Here is an 18,764-nt window from a genome sequence, read left to right on the forward strand (position 1 = left end):
TACTACTTGGAGCCATGGAAAAGATTGATGTCACCAAGGCAGGGGAAAGAAGGAGAAAAGGAGGTGGGGTAGAAACTAAAAGAGAGAAGACAGAAAAGGGAAGAGGATAGGAGAGGGGAAAGAAGTTAGCAGAGAAAGGAGGGAGAAGAGGGGAGCTCAGGGGAGGAGAAGGGTGGAGAGGAAAGAAGAAGGGGAGGGAGAGGAGAGGAAAGGGAGAAGAGGGGAAGAGGAAAAGGAGGGATAGCAAGAAGGGTGGGGTGATGGGAGGAGGGGAAAAGGAGAGAGGAATCAGGAATAGAAAAATAACTGCAAAAGACAAGGTTCAGAGGCCAAAGAAATTAAAAAGAGGAAATCACAAGAAAGTGACATTAATCAGCAGAATCAATTAATATGTTGTCAGAGCAGGCCAAGAAAAGGTGCCCTTGGGCTGAAAAGATGGCTCAACGTTTCAGAGTGCGTGCTACTCTTCTAGAGGAAAAAAAAAACAAAACATAAATTCAATTCCTAATACCCACGTTGGACAACATACAACTCTTATAACTCCAGTTCCAAAGGATCTGATATCCGCATTTGAATTCCATGAGCGTATACACATGAAGTATTTACACATGCGTACACACACACACACACACACACACACTAGTAGAAAAAAAGAAAGAAAAAAGGTGTTGTCTCTCTGATCCAAGTGAAACTGAGTGACTATACCCTAACAATTCTCTTCTGATCTATTGTTCCCTACATCACCATAAACACAGAACACTGCACCCCCAAACTCTTCTAACCCAAGCCTCGCACAGAGGACGTCAATGATAACTGCTCGGATGCAATTAAAAAGGAAAATCAGGTAAAGGGAGAATGGAGAGGGGGAAAGGCACCTAGAGTTAGGAGGCATGGGGGGTTGACATAGTACAGTGGAAACTTCCTGGAATCTGCAAGGATGGTGATAGTGAGGATTCCTAGTAATAGCAGATACGGAGTCTGAATCAGCCATCTTTTGTAGCCAGGCAAGGCCGGCCTCCAGTAGTGGGACTGGGTTACATTCAGCTGAGTTGTTGGCTGAGGAGGGTCCGGTGGAGCTCCCTAAACAACTTAGGCTGATGCTAGGGCAGAAGATTACTTTCTGAAAACTGGCAGCAGGGCCTCATTGCCAAGGACAACACCCACACAGCTCATTGAGCATAGAGAGGTCGAGTTGGTGCAGGCTTGAGTCCTTCTCCCCTACATTCTATTCTCTGGCACGAGAAAGCATTCAGCAGGCTACAGAAAGAGAAACCTGGGGACCAACCCAGCCACAAAACCCTCCACCTACAACCTCTCCTGCCTGCAAGATATGTTTGCAGAACTTTGGGAGTGGCCAACCAATGTTCTGAAGTGTCCCCTGTCATTGAGATCTGATTCCTGCAGGCATGCTGGGATTACACACCCTAGTGCTACAGTGTCTACCACTGAGCTTGGCTTTTATATGAATTCTGGGGATTCAAACTCTGGTCACCAGGGAAATAAGCATTTTGACACCCTGATCTATTTCCTCAGCCCAAATTCAATACTCTTGAGATACAACTCAAAATCAATTCAAGAATACAAGGGTCTTATCCTAAGAACAAGCCTGTAACTTTTGGATCATGTATAAAACAAAGAATTTTAAGTCCATCTACATACTTTACGTAGTATTTCATGGATCTTTAGGGAGAAAAACAAAAATTGGGTGTCTATTCCTCTCCCAACCACAAATCAACAAACCATATTCATTGTGCTCACTCCTGACATTGCTACCCAGTGTTTTCTGACTTGTTTTGAACACTGCATAGCTTGAGTCATGGATTCTATGTATTAATCTTTGTACTATTGCCTCTTAAAGGTCCCAGGTCTTGAAAGTTCTCTTCTAGGTCTAGTCACAGGGCCTAAGCAACTCCTTGACAAGGAAAGTTCAAAGGAAGTAAGAAGGAGATAGATAAAAATGAAAGGAAGTAGGAAGGACACAGGAAGGGAAGAAAGGAAGGAAGGAGGATGAAGGGAGAAAGGGAGCAGAGCACAGTGGGAGGAGACAGAGAAGAAAAAGAACCAAGGAGAAAAAAATGATCAGAGAAAGGATGGATTCTTAAACTCCTAGGCTCTAGCCAGTACTTTTCAACCTTCCTAGTGCTACAGCCCTTCAATACAGATCTTCATGTGGTGACCCCCAGCCATAAAATTATTCTCCTTACTGCTTCATAATTGTAATTTTGCTACTGTTAGGAGCTGTTATATGAATGTATATACTGATATTCAGGATCTCTTACATGCAACTCCTATGTAAGAGTCATTCATCCCCCTAACAGAGTCGTAATCCACAGCTTGAGAACCATATAGATTAGAGCTTAATCTATATAGCTGACTGGATAAAGCATCCATGCTATCGCCTCTTATGGTACCCAAGTCTTGGATGTTTTCCTCTAGACTGGGCTGTTTTCATCTTTCTACTTTTAGCTGCTTCCTTGAGTGTGACTCCCACCCAAGGCCTCTCTCACAGCCTGCCCTTCCTCAGCACATTGTCCTTTGAAGCACTGTGTTTCCATACTTGGGAGTTCTGTTCATCTTTCTCCCCATCACCCAGACTTAAAGCTCTCTGCAAGTTCCCCATATTCTCTGCAGCACATGCTCAGCCATCTTCAAGTCTTCCTGATTTTTCCTTCATGTGACTTCTCACAGGTCTTCACTTCCCTCCCAGGCTCACTATCACCGTCTTTATTTCTAGACCATTGACATGTTCTTATAACTGGATCTGCTATCCCTTTGCCTCCCTCTTCCAACTAATACTATAGTCTGTGGTTGCTGTGTTAGTCATACTTAAACACTGGCTTCATCATCATAGTAGCCGTTACTCTTTATTAAGCATTTTATATGTGTGCAACCTAAGGCCCCACATTTTATATGAATGATATCATCTCAATCGCACCTTGAGAGATGTGTGTGATTATCTCATTTTAAATATGAGGTAACAAATGCTTACTCATCCATAAAAACTTGCTGAAAGCACTATATTTAAGAACCTCCACCATTTAACCTGCATTCTTAAAACTTTCTCTGGTTCTTCTCTTCAAAGCATCCATTCCAGACAAACTAGTCTGCCCACGCCTCCAGACATGGCTACACTGCCCCACTTTTACTGTTGAATGTGTTTCTCAGAGCCTACGCAGATTGGCAACCTTGCAAGGGTGGGGCCTATGAAAGATCTCAAAGACCTAAGTAGAGACCCCCAAGGCACCTTTCTGCTTCTAAGAGAGACATGGCTACAAGTGGCATGGAAGCCACCATGATCAGCCAAGTGGCTGACCATGGGAGCCAATCAAACTTGACCACAGTAGCCATTCACCCAGTGAATAGTATCTTTCTGGTTCTTGAGGATTGAAACTGGTTAGTCCTTAACCTCCTCTGTAAATTTTTGTAACTTTGTGGAATGGAATCCAATAAACCCTATAAACATATTGGTGGCATCCTAGGCTGTCAGGTTATAGTTATCCAGGTATCAGGAAAACATTGCTATAAATTTTGAGAAGAAAAAAACAAGGAAGGGTATAGCCCAGCCATGCAATTGTGAATCACTTACTTTACTCAGGTCACCATACACACTCATTGACACACAGATTGAAGAGTTCGCCATTATGATATTCTTTTCTTGAATGGGTTGTTCATTCACTTCCTCCCCAGTGCTCAGATCTCTATGGAAAGTTTCCTTCTCATGAGAACCTTGTCTGGCCCAGATAAATACAATCTGCATCCACTCCTAATGCCTTTAACTTTCTAACTTTACTTCCTAAGCCTTAACTCTAATGCGTCTCTGCTTCATGTACATCTGCCAATCTCAAACATAAGCTGTGTAAGCTTGGGTTCTTTGCAAGTTTTTCTCCATTGCAACCACACAAGGCTGACTATAAAGCAATGATGTGGAGTAAAAGCCTTCTTTAAAAACGGAGTTATTAAAATCCAAATGCATGGATAATATTCAATGTCTAACGATACAGGAATGAGTGCCCCTATGGAGAAGTACACTATCACCCTTTGCAGTTTTCTAATCATCATGCATTCAAAATATCTCCAACTCTGCTGCTCATCTAACATCATACCCAAAGCCAGGACGTTTTTTGATCAATTTAAGGAAGCAACAGTCCTTTTCTTTCTACTTAAAACTGTGAAGTATTAATGATACCCTGTTTTGCTTGCAGACAGGAGCCTAGCATAACTGTCCTATGAGAGGCTTGGCCCAGAAGCCAATGGAGACAGATGCAGAAACACACATCCAAACAATAATAGAAGGAGTTCTGGAAGTCTTGAGGAAGAATTGGAGGAAGGTTTGAGGGGTCAAGAAGGAATCCCTCCACAAAAAGACGAACAGAGTCAACTAACCTGGACCTTTAGGGGCTCCCAGAGACTGAACCACTAACTAAAGAGAATACATGGGTTAGATCTAGGTCCCCACACATATGTAGCAAATATGCAGCTTGATCTTCATGTGGGTCCCCCAGTAACTGGAGCAAGAGCTGTCCCTGACGCTGTTGCCCACCTGTGGATCCTATTCCGCTAACTGGCCTGCCTTATCTGGCATCAGTGGGAGAGGATGTACCTAGCCCTACAGTGACTTGATGTGCCAGGGTAGATTGATACCCAGAGGGGGTCTCCCCCTTTATCAGAGGATAAAGGGAGGAGAATGGCGAGAGGGGCTGGGAGGAGGAGGTGCTGTAATAGGGATATAAAGTGAATAAATAAGTTAATTAATGAAAAAAAGTGAAAAAAGCCACATATATATCCATTTCAGAACTATTTCAGCAAAGAGAAGAGCAGGCTCTGACAGAAAAAAGTGATATGAGTTGATATCAAGTCCAAGAGCCATCACCCTTATTTATGCATGATATCTGCAAATTTGGGGCCAGCCTACTAAAAAATGGAGTTTCCTTTAGGTCTTCCTTGGCCACATAAAGTTCGCCACGATGAACCTCAGGTGTGTCACAGCCAAGTGTGGCAGAATATACTTTCTTACCTCTGAAGCTCCTTTTTATTTTCACAGTGTTTAGCAATCTATAGCTTGTTTAATATTCATTTGGTTTTATGATAATAGTGGAGATCCTGAGTATTGTTGTTGCTTCTTTATTCTTTTACTCTTTATGTTGTTTAATAAGCGGAAGCCTCTAAGTTACCAGGAAACATAAATAAAAGCAAATAGAGAATGATATATTTAAAGCAAAGCCAACCAATCACTTGCATGTCACTATTAATGTGCACATGTGTGTGCATGTGTGTGTGCATGTGTGTGTGTGCATGTGTGTGTGTGCATGTGTGTGTGTGTATATATGTGTGTGTGCTTCATATGTGAACAGCTATTTACAGTTACAGAAACAGAGAATTATAGAAATCATGATCTCTGCCAGTGATATATTTTGTTTGAAATTTATTCTAAACAATTAAACACATTCCAAAAATTTAAACACAAAATAGTGATAATTGTCATTTTTCTTCAAGATTCACATTGCAGTGATAACAAAATACTATACAGAAAGATATGACCCCATATAATATTTGTAGTCTGTGTGTCCCTAGATCAACCTACTTTGAGTGCTTCTACATCACACTCCTGTGAGGAAGCTGTTCTACATGATGTATAATGAAATCAAGGAGATTTTTGTTCTCTGGCTCCTTACTGTGTTTGGACAGTGAAGACTTTATGCCAGGACATTAGAGAGAAATTAATGAGGCTGAAGGATTAATTTCTCAACAGCCTTCAGAGCCTGTCTAGACCAGATCTGTCCTTGGACATCACCTCTTAAGTAGATATTGCCAATGGAATAGAACTCCTTTGCTTAGTAGCAGCCACCACTCCTATCGCTTGCCATTCAGTTTGGCATGAATTATGCTATTTGTTTTCTTACTTGGAACTTTACAAATTCTTTTCACCAATCAGACCTTGGCTGATAGAGAATATGAAAGCAGGTGACAGAGATAAGGACAGATAAGATACACCAGAAAGAGCAATAAATTCATTCTGGGCTCCTTCTCTCAATGTCTGTGAATATATAGTATTGTGTCCAATATAAGGATTACTCTGAAACAGAGGCATCCTTTCTTGGGCTGCAGAAGAAGAGACCAAAGTGGTTACAGATAAAACCCCATTGTCAGCCATACGTGGTGGTACACACCTTTAATCCCAGCACTCGTGAGCCAGAGGCAGGCAGATTTCTGAGTTCAAGGCCAGCCTGGTCTACAAAGTGAGTTCCAAGACAGCCAGGGCTATACAGAGAAACCCTGTCTCGAAAAACAAAACAAAAAACAAAACAAAACAAAACCCATTGTCAATATATAGACAAGAAAGAAAGATAGTGCACAACTATCAGTCAGGATCAAGAGATGGAACCCAAAATTATTGACAAAGAGTAAATATGATTGGTCTGAGGTGAAGGTCCTAGTATTGCACAAAATTTTTGAGCAGTCACTTTGGGAAGGAAAAGCTTTCTGGTGTAATCTATGAAAACTGCCATTATAGAAAAGCCCACATTATTTTGTCATGGCACAATTCATTTAGAGGGCCACTACTCTCCTCTAGTGGTTCTCAGAATCCTTGGTGTAAGATTAGAAATGTAGATGACAAAAGTTATCGAAGGGAGCACCACTTATTAATTGCAATCTTCAAAGAGACAATTGCAAGACGACATGATTGAGGTGGTCAGTACATAGCTTTGATCAGGTATGGCTCCTGGGGCTACACAGAAACCCAGAACTACTCTTTCCACCCACCTCTTGTAGACCAAGGAATCTACCTCTTCTAAAACAATTTCTTTACCTGTAAACTAGAAATAACATCATAGTCTAGCTGCACAATTTACTTTGTTTCCGTACTGTGACAAAATGCCTGACAAACACAAGTTAAGAAGGAAGGACACACAGTTTGAGGGTTCAGTCTATCATGGCATCAAATATCTGGTGGTGGGACTATGTGGCAACTGCTCATATAGCATCTATAATTGGGAAGGTGGAAATGGTCTGCAATCTAAGTAACAGTATCTTCAAATGCTGTTAAGAGAATTACTGAAATTAAAACAATAACAGTGTCAGTTCTTAATTCAGAAAGGGAACAAATGTGAATGGCTTATCCATGTCATGTGACATGGGGATATTATTTTCTACTAAAGAACCTGTGAAGAGATAGTGTCATTATAGTGAAGTCAGACTGAACATCAGACCATATGCTTCTCTTAGGATGGGGTACCATTAAAGTAAATTTAAATAAGTGTCCAAAAATATGTATATCTTAATTAGCCATCCCTTGAGTACCCAGTAAAAATTTTGTTTAGCATTATATATTAGTTTATTATAAATTAAAGGCTTATGCCCTTTTAAGTATAAAAAAGCTGAAATATACATGTGCTAAAAGGTTAAAATATATATATTAATGAGTAACCTATATTATATATACAATTTCAATGTTTTCTTTGCTTGGTTTAAAAATTAAAAGCAAAGGTTGTATTTTAATGAGATTTGCAACATGAACTTTAACAGCATGCTGACATAAGCAAAATATCTTGCTTGAAAGCATTAACTTATTATATAGTGTGCAAAATTCACCAAAAATTCCAAATCCCCCAAAATAATGGGGCTAGTCAAATGAATTATGTAATATTGCAAAAAGAGCTTGTGAGTTGTACAAAGTGTGGGAATTTTTACTAAAGGTAAGAACGTGTGTTAGAAAAAATATGTAAAGAGTCTTGGAGATTTTTTTAAATAGTCATTGATGATGAGGTGATATTTCTAAGAGAGAAGTTGAGCCAGCTGCTACACTGTAAACCCCATGTGTGAAAAGAGAAAGAACTGGCAAGGTGGGGAGCTTGTGAGGCTGTAAGGTAGGGGAGTAGGGGTAGGGGAGTAGGGATAGATCGAGTAAACAAGGCTGGACATACAAGCAAGATTGAACAGAGTCAGGGTTTGACTGGTAGCAGGACTCCTCAGACCATAGGCAGGGTGAACACACAGCCCATGGCCCATCCAATAGACCTCTGTTTGTTTACTCTGCAATCTAAACTGAGCCTGGGAGAGGTGACCTCCTGAGGACTCCCAAAAGGCTACCAGAGACAGAGATAAGGATTGGAAAACTCTACAGGTGAAGGCATTGTCTGCTCCAGCCAAGAGCACAGCAATGGTCTGCACTGATATTTGCAGTACATTCAGTGACACCAGATCTGGAGAAGGCCCAGGTTACAGGAGTCTGATGAGATGCCATGAATCAGGTTAGTTATGGAAAATTAAGATAATATCAAATTTTTTTATGTTTTTAGCATTATTAATGAAAAGGTCAACAAAGGATTCCTAGTGAACACACAGTAAAGACATTTGCTCATCATGGTCACAACTAAATTATGGAATTAACCTAGGGGTTTAAATAGTGGATAAATGAAATGTGGTTCACATGCACCATGAGGTTTCTCTTTCAGCCACAAAGAACAAAGTTCTATCATTCTGCTGAAAATTGGTGCAATGAAGATAATCATATTGGTTAAGACAGTTTCAGAAAGAAAAATATTATGTTTTCTCTCCTTTGTGGTTTCCTAGATTATATACTGAAATCATATGGATATCAGTGAGATGAAAGTAGAAATAAAATTGGGACTAATGGAAAAGGGAAGGGACAAATAGAAGAACCAGCCAGGGTAGAAGAAGACTGTGCCCCTGTGTACTATATACTTTGATGAAAACTTGGAAAATTAATTTGATTTAAAAAAGCAAAGTCAAAATATTTCTTTCCCCACTTAAAGAAAGATGTTCAATATTTCAGTTCAATAGTTATGCATTTTTAAATTCCTTTCAGGTCTACTTTGTAAGTGTAATAGATTTCAAAGTCCAAACATTTGTAATAAATTTTTATTAATGATTTAAAAATAAATTTATTAAGACAAATGAAAAATTTTCTATCTGCTTGAATTTTATGAATAGTTTTGTGAGGTTTGGTTTTGTTTTTATTTTTAGTGGTTTTTTTTTCTTAACACAGCAGAAATTTATTCTCTCATATTTATGAAAGTTAGAAGTAAAAAATCAGGATGACAGAGAGTCCATTTTTTTCTCCACAAACCTCAGGAGAGACTTGTCTCTGTTCTGGTTTCTGATTAGTCAAACATCCTTGGTATTCTTTAGCATTTGATAGTAAGCCTCCACTTTCATTTTTTCATAGCCTTCTCCCTATGTTCCTATATCCAAATTTCACTTTTCAAAAATTCAATCGATAAAATATAATAAGGAAACATATAATATGATAAAGCAAAAACTAATATATCAGAATTGGACAAAACAAACAAAAGGAAAGGAGTCCAAGAGAAGACATAAGAATCAGAGATGCACACATTCAAACATTCAGGAGTGCTTCCCATAAAAACACTAAGCTGGAAGCCATAATGATATATACACAGAGGACTGGGTGCAGACCTGTGCTGGCTATCTCAGTCTCTGTGAGTTCATATGAGCTTTGATCATATTGATTTAGAGGTCCCTGTTTTCTTTTCCTCCACCCCATCTGGTTCCTACACTCTTTCCAACTCCTCCTTCTTCAGGGTACCCTGAGACCTTGAATGCTTATAATTACCATTAAAATGTGAAAATATCTTTGTTCCTCCTGTCTATGAGAAGACTGAATATGTCGTGGGAAGATGCCTTAGAAAAATGCCCACTGTAGAAGGCCCACGGACAGGTTGTAGGAAAGTGTACAAGCTGAACAATGAGATTCTCAGCTCTATCCTGTCAGCAATTCCTTGAAGAACAGCAGTCCTACAGTCTCTCCCATCCCAAAGATTCCAAGAGTCCTGGATAAACTCACAGTCCGATGCCACAGTCCTGCATAGTGACCTCACTGTCAAGCATCCTTACACATGGTTTCCCTTTGGGGTTTCTGTCTCAAACATTAATTGCTACCAGAGATTTTCCAATATTGAAGAGATTCTGAAAAATGAATGGAAACCAAAACAAACAAGAAAATCTTCAGAAAGTAAATCAGATGATTCAAGAAGAAAAATGTGCTTATCATCCAAGTCCGCACAGAGATAAGAAAAGATACTGAGTCCATGAAACAGAACATGATACTATTTTTATAAAAGAACATTCCAGGAACAAGAAAAGTTCTTAGAAATTAAAAATATGATAGCCCAATAAAATACTCCATATAAGGAAGCTAAAAAAGAATATGAAACATTTTGCAGAGTAAAGAAGACCCAGATTTAAAACCACTGAGATTAAGAAATAAAATTTGAAGAATAATATTAGCACATTCAATGTGCCCCTCCAAAAAATGGCTATCAGACTGGTGAGATTGATTAGCAGGTAAAGACACTTGCTGCCAAACCTGGGGACCCAAGGTCTAATCCTGAGACCCACATGGTGGGAAGAAACTACTGACTCCTATCATATGCTGTCATATGACCTCCACATGTCTTCTATGGTACACACAACACAAGCACATATACACATAGATGAACAGATGAGAGACAGATAGGTAGATGATATATACATAAATAGAAGATAGATAAAATGTTTTTATAATTTATTATGTAGGTAGATACATAGATTAAATGTTTTGTAATTTAATAGATATCTATTAAAGAAGTAATTTATTATCACTACAAAAGATTTCCCTAAAATACAAACTATGAGTTTGCAAAACAAACACCCCACTAATGGCTGATATAATAGATAACCTTTAAAATAACAGTCTTGGTGTATCAATGTAAAATGTCTGAACCCCAAAAGTTAAGAAAAGTAGAAATCAGCGGAGAGTCCCTGGAGGACTCTCCACACTACAGACGCCCTCGCACACCCAGGATCTTGGGATCACTGGTGAGTGGAAAGCAATGTCTGTTCCAAAACAACAGGGAGTGGCCTGTGTGAGTAGGAACAGGGACAGAGGAAACCCGCCAACCAGGAGTTGGGGTTCTTTCCAGTTGCCATCAGCCCCTAGCCATCTTGGGTGGGAACTTAGCTAACAGTCCCATGGTCCCCAGAGGACTCTCCACGCCACAGGCGCCCTAGCACACCCAGGATCTTAGGATCACTGAGAAGAGTCGGACTCCAGAGAGGGCTCTGACCCAGGGACTCAGGTGAGGGCGTGATCTTGAATCCCTGTTCTCTCAGAGACCAGTCTGAGCGAGAGAACATGCAGACCACAGAAGCAAGAGAGCTTCTTGGACAGGATACCTTCGGGCTTTTATCCTCAGCCAGGAGACAGAGCTGAGATCCAGACCTCTGAGCACCTTCCTTACCAGAGAAACCAGGAGCTGGTTCTTTGAGAAAATCAACAAGATAGATAAACCCTTTGCCAGACTAACTAGAGGGCACAGGGACAGTATCCTAATTAGCAAAATCAGAAATGAAAAAGGAGACATAACAACAGAACCTGAGGAAATCCAAAGCATCATCAGATCCTAATACAAAAGGCTATACTCAACAAAACTGGAAAACCTGGATGAAATGGACAATTTCCTAGATAGATACAAGGTACCAAAGTTAAAACAGGATCAGATTAATGATCTAAACAGTCCCATTTTCCCTAAAGAAATAGAAGCGGTCATTAATCGTCTCTCAAACAAAAAAGCCCAGGACCAGATGTGTTTAGTGCAGAGTTCTATCAGACCTTCAAAGAAGACCTAATTACAATTCTTCTCAAACTATTCCACAAAATAGAAACAGAAGGTACTTTACCCAATTCATTCTATGAAACCGCAATTACTCTAATACCTAAACCACACAAAGATCCAACAAAGAAAGAACTTCAGACCAAATTTCCTTATGAATATCGATGCAAAAATACTCAATAAAATTCTCCCAAACCAAATCCAAGAACACATCAAAACAATCATCCATCATGATCAAGTAGGCTTCATCCCAGGGATGCAGGGATGGTTTAATACACAGAAATCCATCAATGTAATCCACTATATAAACAAACTCAAAGACAAAAACCACATGATCATCTCATTAGATGCTGAGAAAGCATTTGACAAAATCCAACACCCATTCATGATAAAAGTCTTGGAAAAATCAGGAATTCAAGGCCCATACCTAAACATAATAAAAGCAATCTACAGCAAACCAGTAGCCAACAACAAACTAAATGGAAAGAAACTTGAAGCAATCCCACTAAAATCAGGGACTAGACAAGTCTTTCCACTTTCTCCCTACCTATTCAATACTTGAAGTCCTGGCCAGAGCAATTAGACAACAAAAGGAGATCAAGGGAATACATATTAAAAAGGAAGAAGTCAAAATGTCACTATTTGTAGATGATATGATAGTATATATAAATGACCCTAAAAATTCCACCAGAGAACTCCTAAACCTGATAAACAGCTTTAGTGCAGTAGCTGGATATAAAATTAACTCAAACAAATCAGTAGTCTTTCTCTACACAAAGGGTAAACAGGCTGAGAAAGAAATTAGGAGAACAACACCCTCCACAATAGTCACAAATAATATAAAATACCTTAGTGTGACTCTAACTAAGGAAGTGAAAGGTCTGTATGATAAGAACTTCAAGTCTCTGAAGAAAGAAATTGAAGAAGATCTCAGAAGATGAAAGATCTCCCATGCTCATGGATTGGCAGGATTAATATAGTAAAAATGGCTATCTTGCGGAAAGCAATCTACAGATTCAATGCAATCCCCATCAAAATTCCAACTCAGTTCTTCACCTAGTTGGAAAGGGCAATTTGCAAATTCATCTGGAATAACAAAAACCCTAGGATAGCAAAAACTATTCTCAACAATAAAAGAACCTCTGGTGGAATTACCATGCCTGACCTAAAGCTGTACTACAGAGCAATTGTGATAAAAACAAAACAAACAAACAAACAAAAAAAAAACTGCACGGTACTGGTACAATGACAGACAGGTAGATCAATGGAATAGAATTAAAGACCCAGAAATGAACCCACACACCTATAGTCACTTGATCTTTGACAAAGGAGTTAAAACCATCCAATGAGAAAAATACAGCATTTTCAACAAATGGTGCTGGCTCAACTGGCGGTTAACATGTAGAAGAATGTGAACTGATCCATTCTTATCTCCTTATACAAGTCCAAACTTCAAGTCTAAGTGGATCAAGGAATGCCACATAAAACCAGAGACACTAAAATGTATTGAAGAGAAAGTGGGGAAAAGCCTCTAAGATATGGGCACAGTGGGAAAAAAAAATACCTGAACAGAACAGCAATGGCTTGTGCTGTAAGACTGAGAATAGACAAATGGGACCTCATAAAATTGCAAAGTTTCTATAAGGCAGAAGACACTGTCAATAAGACAAAAAGGCCTCCAACAGATTGGGAAAGGATCTTTATCAATCCAAACTCTGATAGGGGACTAATATCCAATATATACAAAGAACGCAGGAAGCCAGACTCCAGAAAGTCAAACAACCTCATTAAAAATGGGATACAGAGCTAAACAAAGAATTCTCAAATGAGGAATACCGAATGGCTGAGAAGCACCTGAAAAAGTGTTCAACATCCATAATCATCAGGGAAATGCAAATCAAAACAACCCTGAGATTCCACCTCATACCAGTCAGAATGGCTAAGATCAAAAATTCAGGTGACAACAGATGCTGGAGAGGATGTGGTGAAAGAGGAACACTCCTCCATTGCTGGTGGGATTGTAGGCTGGTACAACTACTCTGGAAATCAGTTGGTCATTCCTCAGAAAATTGGACATAGTACTACTGGAGGATCCAGCAATACCTCTCCTGGGCATATACCCAGAAGATGTTCCAACTTGCAATAAGGACGCATGCTCCAATATGTTCCTTACAGCCTTATTTATAATAGCCAGAAGTTGGAAAGAACCCAGATGTCCCTCAACAGAGGAATGAATACAGAAAATATGGTACATTTACACAATGAAGTACTACTTAGCTATTAAAAACAATGAATTTATGAAATTCCTAGGCAAATGGATGGATCTGGAGGGTATCATCCTGAGTGAGGTAACCCAATCACAAAAGAACTCACATGATATATACTCACTGATTAGTTGACATTAGCCCAGAAACTTAGAATACCTGAGTCACGATTTGCAAAACACATGAAAATCAAGAAGAAAGAAGACCAATATGGGGATACTTTGTCCATCCTTAGAATGGGGAACACAATACCAATGGAGGGAGTTACAGAGACAAGGTTTGGAGCTGAGATGGAAGGAAGGACCATCCAGAGACTGCCCCACCCAAGGGTCCATCCCATAAACAAGCACCAAACTCAGACACTATTGCAGATGCCAGCAAGATTTTGCTGGCAGGACTCTGATATAGCTGTCTCTTGTGAGACTATTCCAGTGCCTGGTAAATACAGAAGTGGATGCTCACAGTCATCTATAGGATGAAACACAGGGCCCCCAGTGGAGGAGCTAGAGAAAGAACCCAAGGAGCTGAAGGGGTCTGCAACCCTTATAGGTGGAACAACAATATGAACTAACCAGTACCCTCAGAGCTCGTGTCTCTAGCTGCATATGTAGCAGAAGATGGCCTAGTCGGCCATCATTGGGAGGAGAGGCCCTTGGTCTTTTGAAGATTATTTGCCCCAGTACAGGGGAATGCCAGGGTCAGGAAGTGGGAGTGGGTGGGTTGGGGAGCAGGGCGGGGAGAGGGTATAAGGGACTTTCGGGATAGCATTTGAAATGTAAATAAGGAAAATATCTAATAAAAAAAAGAAAATCAGTAGAAATCAGAATGATGGCCTCATCAATAGCAACTCTGAAGGCTGTTAGTCAAGGAGCAAAGCCTTTTAATGTTCTGAGAGAAAATTGCCATTTAAGAAGAATTCAATACCCAAACAAACCAGCACGTGAAAAACCTCAATGAAGACATTTGGAGACATGTACTGTGTCAGCAAATGTGACCATTACAGTGTTAAGCAAGGTTCGTTCATTACCTGGACTTGCAAACTTTATATGCCCCAATATAGGGGAATGCCAGGGCCAAAAGAATGGGAATGGGTGGGTAGGGAAGTGGGGGGGGGGACGCTATGGGGGACTTTTGGGATAGCATTGGAAATGTAATTGAGGAAAATATGTAATAAAAATATTAAAAATTAAAAAAAAAGATTCGTTCATTACCAAAACAAAGAAGTAGATGGGAGAAGATTACTCAGGATCCAGAAAGTTTTGTAACATTGAGACAAAGAAAAGATCCAATAACTATCTAAAACTGTACAACAAATCTTACACAAAGGTACAGAAGTCAACACAACAGCCTTCTATACAGCGATGCTAGATGTTAGAGGTTAGAGACATTAGCTAGAGATAGTAATAGACCGAACCCTTCCAAATTCTCAGAGAGCATTGACTTCAACTCCTAATTCTTTAGTCAGACCCATCATACAAAGTTGGGCAGTAAGTTTAACCGAGGCTTCCAGAAGACAACAACCAGAAGTAAAGGCATCAACCTCCTCCACCTGCCACAAAATTTGCAAACAGAATTGCTATACAGCACAGGCTATGCACTGCACAGTAAGGAGGTCGGAAAGGGAGCTCTACTGAACAGGATCATGTGACGCTACCTGGGACTGTTCATGTTCAGAATAGTCACAGGTGTATTCCATTGCAGACTCATGGAACTTAAGGGACTTAAACGCCCATGGATCTCAGAGTCCGTGGCGTTCTGGCCCAATTCTCCCATGCACACCATATATGTGCTGCCACGTTTCTCTTTTTTGTGGCCAATCAATTCTGAATGAATAAAGGAATAGTGTAATCAAAGGGCTACGATGCTTCAAAGAACTACTCACCTGGATTTCCAGCCATCACCAAACCTGTTATCTGTCATTCATTAGGGAAACCACACACTATGATCTCTTTGGGTGGGGTGGGGATAAAAGTGAAATGAGATGTGGGTGGAACTGGATCATATTTCAGAGGAAATTGCCTCCAGGGATTGATTGTCAAAGCTAGCCAACCTGAGATAAAAAATGTAAAAAGAAAAAGGAAAAAAAGAAAAGAACTCAAACCAACTAAAACACAATTGAAAATATTTCATCACATTGATGAACTCTTGAGATCCTTAAAGGCCCTGTGTTAGAATTTGAGATCCATAAGAAAGGCAAAGAAGCACACTGCATGTTCTCACTCACAGGTGGAAGGAGAGACACTTAGCCTTGCAGAAATAGAAAATGGAGTAGTAGTTACTGAAATCAGGGTAGGGAATAGAGAAGGACAGGAGCAGTTGCTTAAGGGGTTCAAATTTGCAATCACATAGGAAAATAGAATTCTAGTCCAGAATGACTGTGCTTAGTGACTTATTTTGTACTTCAAGATAACTGGAAAGGGGGGATTTTTCATTTTCTCAACACAAAGCTTAGTGTTTGAGGTGTTCAAGTGCTAATTATTTTAGTTTGATTAGTACATTCTGTTAATAAATACTAAAATATCATACTGCATCCACACAAATGTATATAATTGTGTCAGGTAAAATAAAATATAATTTTTAAACATGACAGTTCTTTCAAAAACAGTCAAGCACCACATTTTTTAGTTATTAAGATCCCCACTTTGAGGAAATTCCTACACTCTAGCAGAGGTATCTTTCAAACCAACCCAACCTTTCAAACCAAACACAGAATCCAGTATCTCCAATAAGCTCTCTTTAATCTCTCAGGCAATTTTTTTCTCTCATTTACTATCCAAGAGCACCATTTGTTTTGCAAGGAAGACGTGGCTGAAAAAGTAGCCAGTCTTAATTCATTGGGTGTGTTTTAAGTCTCTGGAGAAGGAAATTTCCCTTGGACAACATGAATGTAAAAGCATTTGGAAGACACCGGAGCAGAGGGAGCACTGGCGGGACCACTCATCATGGGTCCTTACCAACTGTCATTTTGTGCGATATAACATAGACATAGAAGCAGTTCCTGCCTTACATCAGTGTAATGTTCTTGCATAAAGACATGATGTAGGACCATACATTTAAAAACTTGAGTGAAGTTTTTGTATCTTGTATCTGTTTTGTGTATACATTGTATACAAAATATATGTGGTATATACTTTACCAAATTTTCATTTGATAACATTTTGTGACAGTATAAAAAGTATATAGGACACACCTGTTGTATAGACGTATTGGCAACTTGAATGGTATTGGCATTTACATCTTTTTGTTGTTGTTTTCTAAAACATTACACTCTCCTGATCTTCCTCCTGACCTTCAGTTGTCTTCCCCTCATGTTAATGGCTCATTTTTTATCTTCTTCCTAATCATGAAATCTGATAGTTTCTCTATGGTGATTTGTATACCTACCTGCTGCCATGTCTTCCCTCAATGATAGACTCATCCCTCTGGAATCATAAGCCCAAGTAAACTCTTCTGTCTTATAGGTTGACTTGGTCTTGATGTTTTATCACAGAAAAAAAAATAGCTAATACATTCCATATGTGCTTTTCTAGGTTCCCTTTGTCCTCTACCTTATATTCTATCAACTACCGCAGCAATCCTAAGCTCATATCTGTATCCTAAAAATATTTCTAATCTCTAGTGTTGTGTATATGACTGTATTTATGCTTAAATGTCTGCCAAGTATCTAAAATCGGCTTCCTCACTTGAATTTCCTCTTTTTTGTGTAGTCAAGCAAATGGCAATATCTCTCTATTCCTGCAAAACAGTTTTCTCATTTATGTAAATGAATCTCTCTGCCATTCAACCTTCTTAACCTACCCACTATCAGTTCCTCTTCTCCACATCTGTACTGGATGGTTTTGTGTGTCAACTTGACATAATCTAGAGTTATCACAGAGAAAGGAGGAAATGCCTACATGAGATCCAGCTGTAAGGCATTTTTTCAATTAGTGATCAAGGTGGGAGGGCCTAGCCCATTGTGGGTGGTGCCATCCCTGGGCTGGTAATCTTGGGTTCTATAAAGAAAGCAAGCTGAGCAAAGCAGGGGAAACAAGCCAATAAGTAACATCCCTCCCTGGCCTCTGCATCAGCTCCTGCTTCCTGACCTTCTGAGTTCCAATCCTGACTTCCTTTGGTGATGAACAGCAATGTGGAAGTGTAAGCTGAATAAATCCTTTCTTCCACAACTTGCTTCTTGGTCATGTTGTTTGTGCAGGAACAGAAACCCTGACTAAGACAACATCTGATCTACCATTACTTAAAATCCAACCTGCCTCCTCTGCAACCATCGAGAACAATTTGTTGTGCTTTGTGGCACGAGTTTTGTCACACTTCCTGACAGTTATCCATGGAGCTAGTCTTTCTACTCTGCCAGTTCATTCTCCATGCAACAGCTTCTACACAGCTAGAAGACTATGTTAGATCTGACCTCTGCTGATCTCTAGAGCTGCATCCCCAAGCTCTTGTCACTCTAATCTTTCAGCCCTTTGATAAGGATTATTTCTCCTTACCTTAAATCTTTACATGTCGTGGGCTCTATCTAGAGATTTAATGCCAGTTCCTATTCATTTCTCACCTCCTTCATCACTGTCAATTCCCTTTGTTGACTAATTTTTGCTCTATGTCCAACCTCAACCTCTGTTCAACTAAATCTTCTCTGACTCTCAAGGTCAGCTGCTTCCCCTTTGATCGGGTCTCAGGGATTATTAGATTCCTCTCTCCAGACACTTCAAAGGTACCATAGTGAACAGTTTGTGATTGCTTGTGAAATATCTGGCTCCCTTCATATAACATCTGACCCAAACAAAGCCTCTTATTTACTACTATTGTTCTAGCATAGAACTTTGCAGATAATAGCCTCTCAACAAGCACTTACACACTGTGCCCA

Source organism: Mus caroli, chromosome 14 (genome assembly GCF_900094665.2).
Source record: "Mus caroli chromosome 14, CAROLI_EIJ_v1.1, whole genome shotgun sequence".
Lineage (NCBI taxonomy): Eukaryota > Metazoa > Chordata > Mammalia > Rodentia > Muridae > Mus > Mus caroli.